Below are 18,663 nucleotides of genomic sequence, written 5' to 3' on the forward strand. Positions count from 1 at the left end.
CCACAGAAGAAGATGGATTATCTGATCTCTAACTCCCTCCCTCGTTTCAAACTTCTGTTTAGACTTTAGCTCAGTCTGGATGCCAAAAATAATCTGTTTAGTGGAAAATAACAGCTCATTAAGAAGTTTGCTGCAGAGAGTCTGGAAGATAAAAGCTGTAAATATAAACATTTAAAAGCACCAGAATAAATAACTCACTAATTAATCCCCTAAAGAAGGAAGTCAGAATTACTGTTAGACTTCCTACAAAGATCATTTTAGGTTCCTCTTTAATTTATTTTTTCATGTTTTATCCAAAAAAGAGAGGAAAACAAAACAAGCCACAAACGTGACATAAAGCAGCACATGGACCAACAAGGTTAAATTAATACGCAGTTGTGTGTATGTTACAATAATGTGAATGCAACTCAGAATCCTTGTGCAAATATACCACAGTTACTATTATAAGTAATATTATTAGTATTGTTATTACTGTTATTTATAATAATAATGATGAATAGATAGATAAGGAAAAAAGAAAAATGAATACTTACATATAAATAAATAAATAATCCTGATTGGACAGGCAGTCCTGCAAAGAACTGATGTGTAAATATCTAAACGTCTGTCTAACATACAGTTAAAATATCTGATCCCTCAGATCAGATATTTTCCACACAGTAACGTGAACTTGTTTTTAGATTGCTACGATCACATTGTGGCTCATGTCTGGATGCCAGACTCGCTGCTCCAGGCCTTTTTATAGCTATAACACAAGGAATCAGAAGACATGCAGCATCCAGCAGGCAGCTTATTTCTGAACCACGGATGAATCTCATCCCCCTGAATCACACGCATCCGGTGTGGACCGGCCTGTTATTCACTTACAGAAACCGTGTCATCTCTGAACAGCTTTGTCTCCTCATATCAGATTCCTGCGTCTAAAGGACTGAAGTGTGATCAGGTGGGATTGTTGTTGTGATATTTTCTAATGAAACAGTTTTAAAGGATCTCTTCGTCTGCTCACTGAAACAGCAGGAAAACGTAGACGTAGAATCCGTTTTCCAGAAAATATTCCAGAAAAGCTGCTTTATTTCTTCACAGCACTATGTTTTATTATAATATTTTATTTTTTAGAGCCAGTGCCCCCCTTCATTATCCAGGGTCCCTACTGCCCCCACCATTAAAATGTAGGCTAGTGTTTACACTGCAGGTCTAAACCATAGACTGTATATAAAAGAAGGGCGGAGCCTTCGTGACATCACTCGTAGGTTTCTGAAGAGCTGAATTGAAGCTTGTTGGGCGGTTCCCACTGTCGCCATCTTGGTAGCGTCACATGCGTCATCATTCCCGTAAAATCCATAAATGGGCAAAGAGGTGGAGCTGAGAGGGGGGCTGTGAAGGTGGGGGTGGATGATTGACACCCATCAAACTCTGAGCTGCCTGTAGCTAAGAGCTAACCGAGCCAACTTAGATCTAACCTGAGCTAAAAACCGTGGTTGTGCGCACTCTTCCGTCTTGCCGCTGATCTTGGATACCTGTCAAGGACACGCCCCTAATTATGCTGAATTTCAAGATTAAATAACATCCAAACGGATGAGTTAGAAAAAACTCACCCCCCTGACAGTTGTCATGAAGGTAAACTTGACCTATTAATCCTAAAATGGATTTGTGTACCAGGCTTTAAGCATGTTTATTTCTGTGAAGTTGGTCTTTTTAACATGGGAACTGTGGGGATTTATCTGGCGGATGAGGGGTGAACTGTGCTTCCACATAGGCTTCACATTTTACCGGCCGAGGTTGCCGCTTGGTATAAACACTTTTTTTTCTGCATGGTTGTTCACATTTTATTTAAAGGTGACCTCCATCAAACACGCCATGTTTACAGAAGTAAATATAGATGTTACACACGTCGTATTAAGATGTTTGTGTTCAATCAGACCGTATGCCGCCTCCTCTGGTGCAGATTGTGATTGTCTCACTATAGTGATGTAAAAGTGGGATGAAATGTGACATGATGGGTCAGACTGAGGTCACTGGCTCTGATTTAGGACCACATGAGTGGACTGGTTCTAATTGACTAACTCAAATTATGCTGTTCCGACTGTAATAATAAAAAATCAGACATCGATCACAGATGCACAAAAAAAAGTCTTCCCTGGTGTTGATTATTCCAGGTTACATCATAGAGAAATCCTGCAGTGCAACTAAAACTGCAAATAGAAACTCTATACATACACAATGCTTAACAATATGACAATCAAACGTGAAGTAGGTCTAATAAAAGCAGTGATGCTTCTCACCACCACACTAAGCTACTCTGAGCTCTGCGTTTGATCGTACTCTGACAGTTTTTCCCTGCAGGTTTCAGCTGTAGCGTGCCTTCAGGTCCAACTAGTTTTGGTACTTTTTAAACGGATATTGAAGTTCTGGTGCCTGTAAGCAGTGGGGAGTGGTGCAGCCCAAAGCCAGGGCTCAAACCAGGGCTGGCTGCACTCAGAAGGCGTAACCCCCACCTGTGCTCCACTAAGTGAGCTAAATGTAGGTCTGCGACGGCGGCACTTCGGTTGCAAAACCTCATTAAATCCCAATGCACGGAGAGTCTATGTTCTCACTATCAGCACAAAACTTTTCCATCACGACTCAGCCTGAAATCTCACTACAAGGACTGAAACTCATGTTCAGGAAAACTGACTTTACACAGACACCTCAGCTCAGCATCAATAGTTTACATGAAACAACTCGTCCAAGCAGCAGGACAGGCTGGAAAAACAGGCTGGATTTCAGATTGTGTGACCTGAAGGCATCCCTGAGTCTGAGCCTGGAGGACAGACATGTTTGTAGATCACTGCACGTACGAACGAAGCTGCTTGGTGAAGATTACCAGCCTGCACCAATCATCCATCACGCCTCGACTTGTCCTTGGAACAGATAATGGAAAGATAATCTGAGCCATGAGAGCACGGTGGACTAAACTCTGCCCGGTAAATAAAACCAGTCAAATCTGGAACAACTGAGCCTAAAAGGTGAAACCAGCCTAGCTTCCAGGTAAACACGTGATCAAGTTTAACCAGGATCAGGGTTTACCATGTCTGATCTCCGTCTCAGAACTGGTTTCCAGTGGCTCTGGGCTCCATTACTGTCACACCAGCTGCAGTAGAAGGAGTGTGTCCTGACATGCAGCGATGACGGGAACCTCTACAGGAGGGATGCTTGGCAGCCACAAAACTGGGACAAACAAGTCAGCTAATGTTGTAATAACCTGTCTTAAAAGAGAAAAACAAGCTAACGTGGGTTAGAGTCAGAATGAATGAAGGAAAGGTTTGGTGTTCTCATTGTGTGCTTCTTTCTGTTGGTTATTTTTCTTCATTAAAAAATAAATTTCTAACTTTTCTATTAGATAGATTTAAACATACCCGTTTAAAAGATTAATAAATATCAGAAACTTTAATTCATGAAGTTTAATCAGTATTAATTAGTATTTAATGGCTTCTTTTGTGATAGTTAGAGTCTGAATAGATAAAAATCTACTTCATACTGTTGTGGTAATAAATCATCAAGTCCAGGCAGTAAGAACCAGAGTCCACCGCAGCAGACACATCTGTTTCATCATTTCAATTACCTCCAGAGTTCAACAGCCTGCCAAAAAACCCAGTTTCTAACAGAAAAAGACCTTCTGTCTCCATCAGGATGCATCATATTTATGACCTTTTCTTCCAGGATGAGACCAGCGTCCGTCTCTTTCATCAGGCTGGGAACCGGTGGCGTTTTCATTTCGCGTCCTGTGGCCCGTAACATAGAAAACCATCATATTCTCTCTGCTTTAAAGGGAATCCAAAATGTCACAAGCCAGAGGGACTGCTGTCCATAAAGTTTTCATAAATGTCACTGCAAGCGAAACAGCCAAGAGCAATTAGGTGTTTCCTGAAAGGCCATCTCTTCACAACAAATAACCTCCTTAATGACGCCCAGCACGACGAAAGCAGAAACACATTAACTCCAGTTAGATTCACATGATTCACATGTTTACGTGTTTCTAGTCCAACAGCTGATTTATATTCATCTAACTGGGAAACAAGTAACTGTTGTGGCCAAATTTCTGTTTTAAGTTTCAATAATTATTATTTTTCTCATCAAAAAATGTACTTAAGTGTTATTACATACGGCGAGTGTGGGACACCGTGGGCTGCACGGTGGTATGGTGGTTAGCACCACAGCCTCACAGCAGGAACGTCGGCGGTTCGAGCCTCGGCTGGGGGAAGGTTCGACCTCGTGATGGGAAGTTCGGCTCTTTTCAAAGATTCGGCTCTGATGACTCGGCTCCCTTTGAAGAGTCGGCTCTTTCAGCTACCTGATTGCTCTTCATTTAGAGCTTCTATTTTTAGTCTAATTTAGGAATTTTGACAGGTTTGTGTGCTGGTGAGCAATTTTTCTTATTGACTTATGTTGTGCATTTTTTCATTGAAAATGTAGTTATGTTTAATACTTTAATCAAACCTTTAAATGAACAGCTGAACACAGAACCACACCTAGAAAATCAAGTAAATTAGCTCTGAACACTTTGCCTGTTTAAATTTAAATCGAGCTTCCAGCTCTGTGGACCTGGTCTGCACCTCTACACTTCGTCTTGTAAAGGCGGACTTAGACTCGCGCTGCGTCTGCGTGCGGTCGGTTACGGCGTAGCGGACGCTGGTGAGTTTGCTCTCGCACTCGAGCGTAGGGTGTACACATTGTTTAGGTTTTGTGTTGCAGTTTCTCCTCCTAACCTGAAGGTCTTCAGCAGGTGTGGTGTCAGCCGCTAAACTCACCAGGTCTGAGTTCTTTCGATGGTTCACTTTACTTCGGTGGTATTTTGTGTTTTAAAACAACAATGGTGTCCAGTTTGGTTCAGTGTCTTTATTAGCTTGTGGAAGAAAACAAAGAAATAATTCGATCAGCATCTCATCAACTTGATCCAGTGGGTGTTGTTTTTAAAAACGCTGGTTACCACACAAATTCAGCAAGAACATCCAGATATCCAGTAACATGTTATCCCAAACTGACCAATCACAAGGGAGTACCTCCATGTTAACCGTCTGTGTAGCAGGGGTGGACTTCAGGTCTGGAAGAGGAGCGCGTTGAGTCTACGGTGGAGGCGCGGAGCTACACGGCGAGACTATAAATTCACCTTAAGAACCCGCCCTTCTTTACATTGTGGTACGATCCTCGTCTTTCCTTGTATGGAACTGATAGAAAAACGTGCCCATCAAAATAAAGTCTTCTAAAGATTCGGCTCTCTTAGACAGGAATCGGTTCTTCTTGTTCACTACAAAGAATCAGCTTGTTTATGAACGAGGCATCACTATTTTCAGCACTTTAGTTTAACGTTTGTATGACATTGATGATTAATGATTAAAAATAAAAGTATTACTTTCGTAGATATAAATGACTATTTGTTTTGTATTTGTAATCGTTCCACAGAGTACAAGCACCATTAAGCCATGACTTCTGCTTTTGTGTTAATATCCTGGGACATCAGAGATGTTTAAGCACAACAAAAGTCTGCAGAGCACCAGTAAAGTTACAGATAAGAACACTTCCTGGTGAGAGAGACCAGGGTAATTACAGCTTCTTTTTCTCAATTTACAGCCAAATGTTTAAAATGGAGAACTGGATAAATTGCTGATCCAAAGTGGTGTTTATGGACCTCAAGGTCTCTTTCACATGTAGTGGACAAACAGAGCAGGTCGACGACTGGATTGGGTGTCCTGACCTTCCTTTAGCAACAGTTCACATGAACATTGAGCCGGTTTACTGAGGCACCCAGCAGAGTCCACCTGGTCCTGTGTCATTATTAAACATGGTGTCCTGAGCTGAAACGGGGAAGATCCACAGAGCTGAGCTCATCTCTACTCCCAGGAGAAACTACACAAGAGGTTTAACTAAAATTTATGAGCTGGTTTTATAATAAAATACTAATTAAATCCTCCAGAGCTGACGCACCTCAGCGGTTTCTCCCACACCGTCCCTGTCAGAAGATTAATAGTCACCATTTAGTTCACCTCCTTAACAAGCCTGCAAACCCAGCTTTCAATAGAATTAAGCAATATTTCACTTAAACCCATTAAGGCCTGAAAAATGCAGCAAGAATTTAATATCAAAACCGCCTTTTCTGATGATGTCCAACCTCCCTGCATTCATTTCCTACCACCCCATGTACCAGCGTAATGTAATCCCCCTGTGAGATTTACGATAAAGAAAAGAAGTCAGAGGGAATTAAAATATTCCAGTTAATTTATGTGCCTTTGTTAAAGCAGTGCAGTTTCACCTCGGGGCATATATTACCTTTAAATTGCATTAATGTGTGAGGGCAGTTAATTATTGTGCTTTAAGCAGACTGAATCTGCCGTCTCTGTGTTAGCGAGCTGTTCAGTTACTGCTGCTGATGTTTGACCACGTAATTAACCGTTAAGGTGATTTTCCTCTTCAGTGCACCGGAGGATGTGGTGACACCAGGCTTCAGTACATTTGCATGACAAAACTCTGCTGGTCTTTTAGCAGCCTGGACCTTTTACTACTAGTAATAGTTTATTCTGGTCTGAGTGACGTTAATTAAAGCAGACAGATGGAAATTAGCTCACTTTAAAAGATCAAGATGAGGCAAACGGGTTATTTAGACCAGAAATTAAGGACCTATTTAAATCCAAGCCCTGAGTCAGAGCGTTTAAATGAAAACAATAACAATGGTTTCAGCGTCAGGATGTGGGGAGGGGTGTAAAATGCAAGCAAAAGATGACCCTTCACCAGAAAGTTGGGTGATGATGGAGCTGCAGCGCCTCTACTGGCAGGAGGCTGTAGGTGCAAGAAGAAATCATTAGAAACTAAACCAACATTAGAAATAAACTGATTTTGAATATCAGTCAGGGGTGTCAAACATATGGCCCAGGGGTCATAACCGAGGGTCCGATCTGAAGCCCCACCAGGCGAACTGTAAGAGCTCAGGGAATCGGACTTGTTGGGAGGGTGTCGATCGTAGCCAGGTAGGGCTGCCGGTGGTGAAGACAGCTAGAGGGGCTGGCGGGCTGGAATTGCCACTAGGTGGGCTAAGTGTGTGTTAGTTAGGGGGGACTTAGGAGTGTGATCCTGCCACTCTCCAGTTAGAGGAAGAGCCCTCCTGCAGTCAGTGGAGGTGCCTCCCAGTGCTGGACTGGCTTACCCCGGAACTGCCATCTCTGTCGGGCCGGACCAGCACCAAGCTCAGACCACGGGGAGGGTCTCGAAACCCGGGCGGGCGGGTTCTTACTGGTTTTAGATACAACAGCCTTTTAGCTCCCTGGTGTGGGGAGCAGTAGTAGAGTGGAGCGTAGCTTACCTGTGTTTCACAGGTGTGTTAGATTCTTCCGGTTCAGTGTAGAATCCTAAATGGCCGGTTGATGTGTAACTGATGTGCAGTGCAGTACTTCTTTAATATTGTGGACTCCCCGCGCAATCGCGAGCTGTTCTTATATGCTTTTAAATAATAAAGTGTCCTCTGACCCCATTGTGTTCTCTGCTCCTGGTGTAGTAGTCTTCAGAAGGGATTTCTGGAAATTACTGAGTATTATGGAAGGACAGGCGGACGGAAGAACAATGAGAGACTCCAGATGTAATGCCAGTTCCAGTCTGGGGCAAATTCTCCATACAGAGCAGAGTTTGGGTCCCAACACTCGTCCCTGAGGGTCTCCAAAAACAATGTCCAAACATGACAAACAAAACCTACCCAACCTCACAAACTCTGTATGTAAACATCAAACTGTTCTGTTTCTTTTTTTTTTTTCATAAAGATTATTCTTTGACTATCTAACCAGACAGTTTCTGTTTAAGGTGCAGAAAATTTGGACCAAACTATATTTCTCTTTACTTCACTTAGACTTCCAGCTCACTGCTGGTGGTTTATGCTGCTGTTTCATGCCCAGTGGCACAGTATAAACAAGCCTGAGCACACACACACAAGCCCCCTACCCTTCTCTCTTAAATGTCACTGCGATGCTGTCCAGAAAATAAAATCCAACACACACCTGTGCTCAAACCATTAGAAATGTATGGCATTACTCCTACACACAGTGTGCTTGTGTGGCCTTTGCAGGCGTCCTCAGAGACGTGGCATTGACAGACCTACAAACGGTAATTGGACCATTATGACTCCCTGTGATGGTATTGATTCCAGTGTTTTAGGTGCAGGCGGGTAAATGGGCGTCTAGACAGAAGGGTTCATATTGCAGGCGGTGGGATGTGTGTGGTGTTAGTTACAGTCATCTTTGCTGTTTGTGGCTCAGGTGTGTTGTTTTCTGTTTCTCAGCTGGATGGAAATGATGCAGCTCAGGAAACCAGTTGAGCTGGTATTTATAGGACAGAGGCAAGCGTGTTGTTCAGCATGCAAACAAGATTGATGCAATTTAGCTTAAGGAATCTTCGGGTCTATATTGACGCTATATTCAGGGTTTATTATGAGGACTTGTCAGCTGATTGGACTGAAGCTAAACAAACAGTAAAAATAGCCCCTTCGTTTACAGCTTGCAATTTTCAGATTGAAATTTCTTTTGAAGTAGTAGCTAAGATGAAAGGTGAAGACAAGCTTTCAGATTAACCCTTAAAACTCTCCTGATCTCCTGAGCACTATCACTCATATCATCATCAGTCATCATTGGTGGTGTGTAACTCTGTGGGGTAAACTGTGATGGATATTTTACACTTTAGGTGATTTACTGATGTTTTCCAGGCATTTCCATCCCATCCAGGAGGTTTACAATCCAGCCACTAAATGTAGTTTTATTCAGAGACTCTATCTGGTAAATCCACAATGATCCATGATAACAGCATTATTTATCACATTTCACCATAAAAACATCACCATCACTACTATGTTGCTAAGAGACCTCTATTTAGACCTGGACATGATGATGAAGCCACTTCCTGTCAGACTTTCCACCAATCAGAGAGCTTAGATTGACGGTAACGTCCAATCAGGAGCAGCCAAAGATCAACCAGTGAGCAGAAAGTTCTATGTGTGTGTGAAAAGAAGAAAAATAATGCTCCTCTATGGCTGGAATAAAGCCAAGAAGACGTTTCTGATGCACGGTGGCGCCACAAAGCAGCTGAGCTGGAGTTGGTTTAGTGAGGATAGCAGGTAAATAGTAGCAGGAATAACTGGAAATGAGGAAAAAGTGGAAACATGGAAATAGTTTCTGTTGTGTGTTTGTTTCAATAACAATATTTTTTCTCCTGAAAGCCAAAACTTGAGAGAACGATGAGATGAGAAAAGGTTTGGTCACTGTTGGTCTGTGTGTTATTTCTACAAAGTTCTGTTAGTAATAAATTCTGCTTTCTTCTTCTGGTCGACCTTTATGCTGCTACATCTATTCATACATTCATTTTACATCATTTTACCTCCCAGTCTGACAGCTGAGAAACATCATGATGCTGCTGACTGGGATTAAAAGCTTCAGCTTCTACATGTAGTTTTACCTTAAAAAAAAAACAAAAACAAAAAAACAAAACAAAACAAAGATGGACTAAAAATGACAAAAAAAAAACTTGGCCTTTGAGTTTTAAGAATTAAACTGGACACTGAAGAGTCACGAGGCATCTGGGGTTCAGTCTAATCAAAGTCAGTTTAATTAATCTTTATTTATACAGATCCAAGTCACAGCAAAGTCATCACACAACACTTTTACAGGCTAGTTCACTGAACTGCAGTTATAATCCAGTTAATACAGATCCATCACATGATTCACGCTGGTCCAACTTATAATAACTGTTACAAACCAGTTCATAAAAATAGTAACTAGCCGAGGAAACCTCAGCTGGAATAGGTGGAGTGTTTTCTCCAGGTCTAGAATGAGGTCCTGCCTAAAGTGGAGGAACTCAGGTATTTCAGGAGTGAGGGAAGGATGGAGCGGGAGGTCAACAGGCGGGTCGGTGCAGCATCTGCAGTGATGAGGAGCTGAGCCAGAAGGCGAAGCTCTGAACTTACAGCTTCATTTTGGGGGCGACATGGCTCAGTGGATAGAGTGGTCGTCCTGCAGCCCAAGGGATTGCTGGTTCAATCTCGGCTCGGTGAGTTCATGCTGAGGTGTCCCTGAGCAAGACACCGAACCCCTAATTGCTCCTGATGGGTCGTGGTTGAGCGCCTTGCATGGCAGCTTCCGCCATCAGTGTGTGAATGTGTGTGTGAATGGGTGAATGTGACGTACATGCAAAGCGCTTTGGATAAAAGCGCTGTATAGGTACAGACCATTCATCTTAAGTAAAAATGTGCCAAAAAATGAACAAGTTTGTAGACTTGATGTAAAAACTTGTAGAATACAATGTGAGAAGTTTAACGATATGTTAAAATGATCTGCTGTAAAGAAAACTCACACACACATGAGCTGAATTTGAAGTTAAGGGAAGATAGCGCATGTAAGACCGTGTGGATAAAATGTGCATTTCTAAGTCCAATTTTCACAGAAACGTGTGTTGAAAGTGAACGCACAGAAAAGTATTTATTTGTGTAAACATAAATCTGCACATCTGTAAAGTTACAGCTACAAGTTATCATCCATAGATTACGTGTAATCATTTATATTTTGCATGTGTTAATGTGTTACAACCTCAACTCAGCGATTACAACTTCTTGAATCTGCTGCTGCAAGTCGATAGGTGCACCAATCAGCATTATGGATCAGGAGATCAACGTGCCAGACGCTTTCTCCTGATGGATTCAACAGTTAGCTCTTAGCTACAGGCAGCTTGGAGTTTGATGGGTGTCAATCATCCACCCCCAACCTTCACAGTCTCCCTCTCAGCTCCACCTCTTTGCCCATCTTTGGCTTTTCCAGGAGCGACGACCATAGATATATACACGTAGATGTCGCCTCTGACGCTGCTGCCAGCTCTTCAGAAACCTAAGGGTGAAGTCACGGAGGCTCCGCCCATCTTTATACACAGTCTGTGGTTGAGCCTCTTATCAGAAAGGGCATTGGTGCAGCGAGCTGGGGTAAGTTTATTGCAGAGTAAATAAATACATGCCAAAAAGATGTATAAAGAATCACATGAAGCTCAAGTGAAAATGCACCCTGGTTTGTATGAAAGCTGACGGCTAGCTAGCATAGATACATTAGGAGTCAGATAATATTATTATTAATGATAATATTGGTATTATCATTTTGGAGTGTCTGTTATGAACTATTTCACTAGTATAAAGTAATCACAACAGGCAGGAGTTGTTTCGCTGTTTAATATTTTTAATAGTTTATAACAGACACTCAAATAACAATAATATTATTATATTAATGTATCTGTGTATAATGTCCCTATTTTTGACTTTACCCATCATGCCTTGTGCCCTCTCACCTCTGGACCTCACCTTCTAACTGCCCCGTAGCTTCAGCATCCTGTAACACACACCTGCCTCTTCACAGCACATCTGTTCATACTTTTCCGAGACTCGCCATCCAGCCAACGCTCCCAGCATGCTCAGCTCATCAGCCCGCCCGTTAAACCAATAAAACCTTTTATTCTGTCACTCGCCCTTTTAACGTGAAGGGCTCTGATGGGAAAATCTGACACTCTTTATCTTTGTAAACTCTAGATCTTTTTGGAGTTTTTTCTCAGAAAAATTCCTCATTCTTTGAAGGGACATTTGCAATCCTGGTCATTTCACTCAAACACAAATTATTACATAAAATAGTAGATTAAGAAGGCCTTCATGTGGAAAGGCAGGGAAAACAGATGGAGCATGAAGATGGAGCTCACTGATCCCCAGTCCAATTATCACCAGAGTTAAAGCTAATCCCAGTGGCTACAATCTGTCCCCGCGGTTGCCCTGAAACTCAGAAAAACCAGCAACCTGGTGAGTAGAGGACCAGAATCCACTATCACAGAAGCTGGGTTTCCATGGCAATGATGCACTGCCCCCACCATGACATGTGGGGGTTCAGCTACACCCCCACCGCCTCCTCCTCCTCCGTCTGGCTTCTTGGTGTTGGCGTGAGCAGAATAGATGAGTAAGCAGCATCCTGACCACCTTTTCACCTTGTGTGAATCTGCAGCGTTGTGTGCACAGCTGTCTCCTGGGCCGTGCAGGTACAAGATCCTGCCTTGTGTGGCGAACACACTCGCTGGGCTGCAGGACGGTGTCGCTCCGCAGAGAAATGCTGAGGCCATCGATTGCTTTCTCCACAGGGGCACAATGTGCAACCCGTGAGCTCACGAAATGTCAATGGATATGAATTGTGTAAAGAACTCTTGATCCCCTAATTCCATACTGCAAAGCTTCACAAAAGGCTGCAGTATACAGTAAAATAACCACGATATCCAACACAAGCAGGTTTGACTTTATATCTTGATTTCTTTTGAATAAATAAACATGCAACATGAAACGGGTTTGTTTTAGTTGCATTTGGTGTCTTCCAGCTTTACACTCTGCCATCTTCCCACCTTCTGCCTGCAGTATTCATCTGGGACAATGCTGTCATGATGAAACACACACTTTAAGGCTTACAAACACACCGCCCTGAGCGCTTTTCACAGCAACAGTCACCTACCATCAGGTCAAAGCTGCTTCTGAGGGGTGAACGAATAAATCTGTCTGATGCAGCACACAGAGACGGCAGTATTTACAGTAAGCTGCTCAGCCGTGAGCAGATATACAGTCTGAGTTTTAATGTCGGGTCCCTGCTTCGCTGTACAGGCTGAAGATGTTTCTATCAGAGTGTTTGTGGGGGTGTTTCTCCTGTCTACATTAGGTCAGGTCATTCTGGTGATTCCTGGCTAAATAAATGCCTTCATAAATAACACAAAACTGGCTCCAGCTTTATAAATGCCCTGTTATAAGTTCTCTCTCTGTAGATGCGAAGGATTTTAGTCAAAACATGGAAGTGAGTGTTTGTCAAACAGGAGAGGTTATGAAGAACGAGATTTGTCTCCCCTCTCTGGTAGTACGAATAACTCTACCCTTGGTGTGTGAATATGATGAAGTCAGTCCACAGTTAGCCCATCTGTGTGGAGCTTTGAACATGCAGCTGTGTTTTGCAGCTTTAACAAGTCCTCCAACTCAGTCATAAAAATAAATGTTCATTCCCTTTAAATAATAACCTCTTAGAACATTTCCATCCTGATTGGGTTTAGCCGAAAATGAACTTGGTTAGAGTGAGAAATCAACCATGGTTGGAGCTAAAATCCACTCTTTTTACAATGCCAATCATATGTCATTGTGCTGGATGCTATGATCTACCAGACATTTCCAGCAGGCCTCACTGCTTTTTTGGGTTTACCAGGTCTCTCCAGCAGTTTTTCCCTCCACCCGATCCAGCTCATCATCAGGTGGTGATCAGATGGCACCTCCACCCCTCTCTTCACCCAAGTGTCTGAGACAAAGTGCCTCAGATCTGATGAAGCAATTGGAAAATCAATCACTGAGCTTTGTCTAAGGTCAACGTTGTCCGTATCCTCAGCATAAAGTCAAACTTTTTCACAATTCGTGTTGGACTCCACCTAGGCTGCCCCATTCTGTTTGTTGTGTTAATGGTTGCTTATTAACCAGCCAATCACATGGCAGCATGCAGTCATGTAGACGTGGTGAAGACGACTTGCTGAGGTTCAAACTGAGCATCAGAACGAGGAAGAAAGGGGATTTAAGAGACTTCGAACATGGCATGGTTGTTGGTCTGAGTATTTACTGGGACACACAACCATCTCCAGGGTTTCCAGAGAACGGTCTGAAGAAGAGAAAATATCCAGTTATTGATGTCAGAGGTCAGAGGAGAATGGGCAGACTGGTTGAAGATGATAGAAAAGCAACAGGAAGTCCAGTCAGCACTGGTTCCAACCAACGTCTACAGAACAGCATCTCTAGTAAGTAGTAAAAAAAAATTAAGATAATCTAAAACACTCAAGCGAACAGCTGAACGTTAATGACAGTAAAAATCAATTTTAATAGTAAAATGTAAAAAAAATAAAACTAACTGATGACAAAGTCCTGCAAAAGACATAAAATAAACTCGGACCCAATCTGAGCCCAACTATAGACCTTTTCAAAAAGGAAAGTTTCAAGCCTGGTCGTAAAAGTAGAGACAGAGTCTGCATCCAGAACACTGACTGGGAGGTGGTTCCACAGGAGAAGAGCCTGATAACTGAAGGCCCTGCCTCCCCATCGACTTATAGAAACACAGGGAACCAAAAGTTGGCTCGCTGTTTGAGAGCTTCGTGTTCTCATGGGACAGTACAGGACTCGGGGTTTTTAAGGTATGGTGGAGCAAGGTTGTTTAGAGCTTTATATGTGAGTAGTAAAACTTTAAATTCGATCCTGGAACTCACAGGAAGCCAGTGAAGAGAAGCCAGGATCTTAGGTCTTAGGTGACTATCTTGTTTAAAATCATCACTGGACCATAACAAAGCCGAGTTATCAGCAGATGGAGGTTTGTACATGAAGGTAAACGTATGAGGGCATTAACAAGATAAAATACACGGCGATCTTTGTGTACTGGAGAGCGTTTGATTGCTGCAGGGCACAAAAGAACACACAGCGGGCCTCATTCTGTCTGGTCCGTTGTCTTATTTGTCATACTCGTCCTGTGATCATTGAAGGAGAAGATAAACACACCAAACAGACCGTGTTAGTCCAGCGGCTCGCAGCACCTCCCGCAGGTTTGCAGCTGTAACTGGACGTCAGCTGGAAGCATCAGCCAGTAGATCTGCATATGTCACCAGTTACTGCGAAATGCAGCCTCTTCCCACAGATATCTAGTTATAAATCGCAGATGAGACAACACTAATCCAGCTGTTGGTGATGAGTGTGTTAGAGGTGGAGGACGAGGCAGGTTTAACACTGTTATAAATCTACTCTTCACCAGAAAAAGGAAGAAGTCTGATGCATCTGTGTAAATAAAGTAGTGTGATAGTGTTAAAATGAGTTATTCCTGGTTCTTGGTGCAGACGTCTACACAGAGGGAAATGTATTGTAGCTTGAGGATGGAGGAGGCAAAAAAGAGTCTTCCCTCCCCCTTTATTTAATGTCTTGCAAGTTTTGGGAAGCCAGTGCGTCTCAGTGAGGATAAATTATTCCGTATGGAGAATCCACGCTTTGATTTCCTCCTAATCGAACTGAAGTTTGGCTGCGCAGAAGTTCTCAGGCAACCACACATGCATTTTTCATGAAAGACGGATCATGGAAAGCATTTCTGAGCGGGACAGCAGTGACATATTTTCTGCTGAACACACCATGCATATTTCATGGGGAAAAGTGTTTTCTCTCCAGCAGCTTTGTCGATGCAGGGACTCCAAGGATTCCAGCTGGATCGAGCATCGCTCCTCCACATCCAGAACCTGGAAGCCACTTTGATAAGCATCAAGTTTTAAAAGACATAAAAAAAGAAATGAATCATTATTTTAAACACAAGGCCGGAGTTTACATCCCATTTTTACTTGAATGAAACCTAATTTTCCTAATAAACAGAAGACAAGCATAACATAACAAGCATAGAAAACAAGGCCTAAAAAGAAACCAAAGAGGAAGCCAAGAGGAGAGAAATGCTTTCCAAGAAGTGCAGGGGGTCCCCGAGGCTTTGACTGTTCAGAGACAGTGTGATTTAATTTAAATGTCCACACAGAGACGAGTTGAGGTGGATCTTTTTATCATGTGGGTGTTTCATTCACATGGAACCAGTGTTTTAGGAGGCTGAAAACACTTTGCACCATTTCATTATTAGGATGTCTGAGAAATACCACCATGCAGATGATTCCTCCTTATTTAAATAAAACATAAAAAGCTGTATGTTGATAATTAGCTTAACTGCGGCTTTAAAGGAGTCAGCCAGAATGCAGCATTTATGGTGAGAAGCAGCTTATGAAAGAATAAAACAAAGCATGGTTTCAACATGGGGCGGGCAGGGGGTCCACAGCTTTTTGGTAGTCGCATGAAGGGGGTCTTTCTCAAGGACAATAGGCTGGGAACCATTGGTCTAGAACAGTGGTTCCCAACCTGGGGTCCAGGAACCCCCAAAGGGTCCCCAAAAGTACACAAGGGGTCCCAAGGCTGATTAATGTCCACATATTGTCCCTATTTAAAGAACACAAAGTAAAGCTACAAGTTGTTAATTTAACTTTGGCTTCTTCAAAGCCAGAATACATGATTTATGGTGAGAATCTCACAATGTAATAATGCATATAGTTCCAGCATAGGATGGGGCAGGGAGTCCATGGCTTTTTAGTATTGGCACGAAGGGGGTCCCCAAGAAAAAAGGTTGGGAACCACTGGTGTAGAAGACTGGAGCTTAAAAACTAAAATATCTGCCTCTAGTTCTGGTTTCTGTGGCCTGACAACAAAAACTTGGGTGATGCAGAACAATTACATTTCTAAGGTTGGACCTGGACTACTATATACACTTCACAAGAAAATCAGTCCTCAGTCAACAAGCAGACAAAGAAACGAGATAAAATCACCAAAAAGGAGGAAACAGTGAGACAAAATAATATCAGAAATGAGAAAGTCTTCATAAAAAATGACCACCGAGTCATAAAATGACCTTTACAACATTAAAAGAAATGATGTAACCTGTAGCTCATGTGCTGTTCTTACAGGGTTTGCTTTAATGCAATCTTAATTACGTTAGTCAAAAATACATCACATAAAAGTTTAATTAATTTAAATGAATATTTCACATTTTGCTGCATGACTTCATGTATTCTTCTATTCCAGCTGCAAGCAGAACATTCATGTTTATTCTGTTTGTTCCGACTCATTTTCTCTGCATGTTATTGTTTATCTGAATGCAAACCACTGGAGAGCGGAGTCAAACCAGGTTCCTCTCCTAACTACACGTTTTTTCCTGGAGGGCGAACCACACAACTTTACATGCATTACATTCTGTCTTCATACACTCATCTGCTAACAGTGCCGCCCAGTCATTCCTCATCATCTTCCAGGTGTCATGTGCTGCAGTGTGTTACAACCCCCAGCATCCCACTGGCTTGCTTGCTGGGAGCACTGGGGGGAATAAAATGGATTGTGAGCACAGCTATGAGTTCAGACAGTTGCTTGAGAAATTTACATTTTCATATAAAAGCTGACAAAGAAATTTAATCTCGATTCAGGCAGCGGTTGAGGCATCATCACCGGAGAAAAATGTAGCCGTTACCTGCTCTGCGGCGTCACCTGACAGCTTATGAATGGGCTGGATAACATCTCTATCGTCCCACCATGGAGGACGGCCATGTTGAAATCAGTGAAAAGTGGTGAGACAGGAAGGTTGCGCCAGCTGGAGAAATTGGAGAGGAATCGATGGACAGTGCAAACATCTCATAAGACATCAATTTAATGTGTTTGACAAGTCACAGAAGAAAATGAGGAGGTTTCATGGCTGCCAGAGACACGAGATTAAACCGAATCCCAGGTCATAGAGTGGCAGCTGGAAGGATTTCTGGGAATACTGGGTTCTGTTTCACACTGTAGGGGGGTGTCAAACCTATTCCAGTCCAGGGATCCACAGACATGATTTGATCTCTAGTGGGCTGGACCAGTAAAATAACAGCATCATAACCCATAAATAATGAAATCTTTCCCTTGTTTCCTTTATTTTTGTGCAAAGAAGAAGAAGATTACTAGGATCTTTATATTTAATGACAGAAAACATGATAAACCTGAAATTTAGAGAAAAATAAGTGCAGTTTCAGCCATATTTTGCATCAGTTACTCATTTACATAATTTAGTTATTTCTTTATTTACATATTGTATTTATTTAAAAATGCAATACAACCTAAAAGTCTTACAAATGAACTTCCAATTAATATCTTCTATGTCATATGATTTTCATATTAATCAAATTCACCCTCTGGCCAGATTGGACCCTCTGGTGGGTCAATTTTGGCCCCCGGACTGTATGTTTGACACCCCATGAGCTAGTGCATCTCATTAAAAATCTAAACCAGATCGACAAGAAGAAAAAAAACTAGTCGATTTAATTGATCTGTTTACATGTAACTTACAAGTCAGTGCTGTTCCTGGTCACCTCTTTTGCCATCGAGGCTTTTCTTCCTTTACGTTGATCAGACTGGAACTCATTCCCACTCAGAATGAGGAACATCCTGTCTCAGAGTTATGCTGGAAAACTCGATGGATGGATTTGTTACTCTCAGATTGGACAACTGATTATTGTTCTGATCCAGAAAAGTTCTGAAAGTCTCCATCTGATCCAGAACGCTGCAGCTGTTGTTGGTCCGTCCACATAGAAACATCTGACGTTGTTGTTCATACATTTGTGTTTCTCTTCTTCTTTCTCAGCAGGAATCCCTGGATTAGAGTTCTGCTGCTAGTTCACCCTCTTTCCTGTCCTCTCCACCCCCAACCGGTCCAGGAACATGGCCGTTTTCTTTCCTGGTCCTGATTCTGATGGAGGTTTTCCTTCCTGGTTCTGGTTCTAATGGAGGCTTTCCTTCCTGGTTCTGGTTCTGATGGAGGTTTTCTTTCCTGGTTCTGGTTCTGGTGGAGGTTTTCCTTTCCTGGTCCTGGTTCTGGTGGAGGTTTTCCTTCCTGGTTCTGGTGGAGGTTTTCCTTCCTGCTTCTGGTTCTGATGAAGGTTTTCTTTCCTGGTTCTGGTCCTGATGGAGGTTTTCTTTCCTGGTTATTGTTTTAATGGAGGTTTTCCTTCCTGGTTCTGGTTCTGATGGAGGTTTCCTTTCCTGGTCCT

General features: G+C 42.4%; 1 long non-coding RNA gene across 1 annotated transcript; it reads right to left on the bottom strand.

Moving 5' to 3' along the window:
* Nucleotides 1-1,064: 1,064 nt before the first annotated feature.
* Nucleotides 1,065-18,302, bottom strand: LOC121629667. Its single transcript, XR_006008410.1, has 3 exons — nucleotides 18,202-18,302; nucleotides 11,546-11,554; nucleotides 1,065-1,075 (listed from the first exon to the last, which is right to left on the bottom strand). It is a non-coding gene; the product is annotated as an uncharacterized LOC121629667 (long non-coding RNA).
* Between the last annotated feature and the right edge of the window lie 361 nt (nucleotides 18,303-18,663).

This window comes from Melanotaenia boesemani, chromosome 19 (assembly GCF_017639745.1).
Source record: "Melanotaenia boesemani isolate fMelBoe1 chromosome 19, fMelBoe1.pri, whole genome shotgun sequence".
NCBI lineage: Eukaryota > Metazoa > Chordata > Actinopteri > Atheriniformes > Melanotaeniidae > Melanotaenia > Melanotaenia boesemani.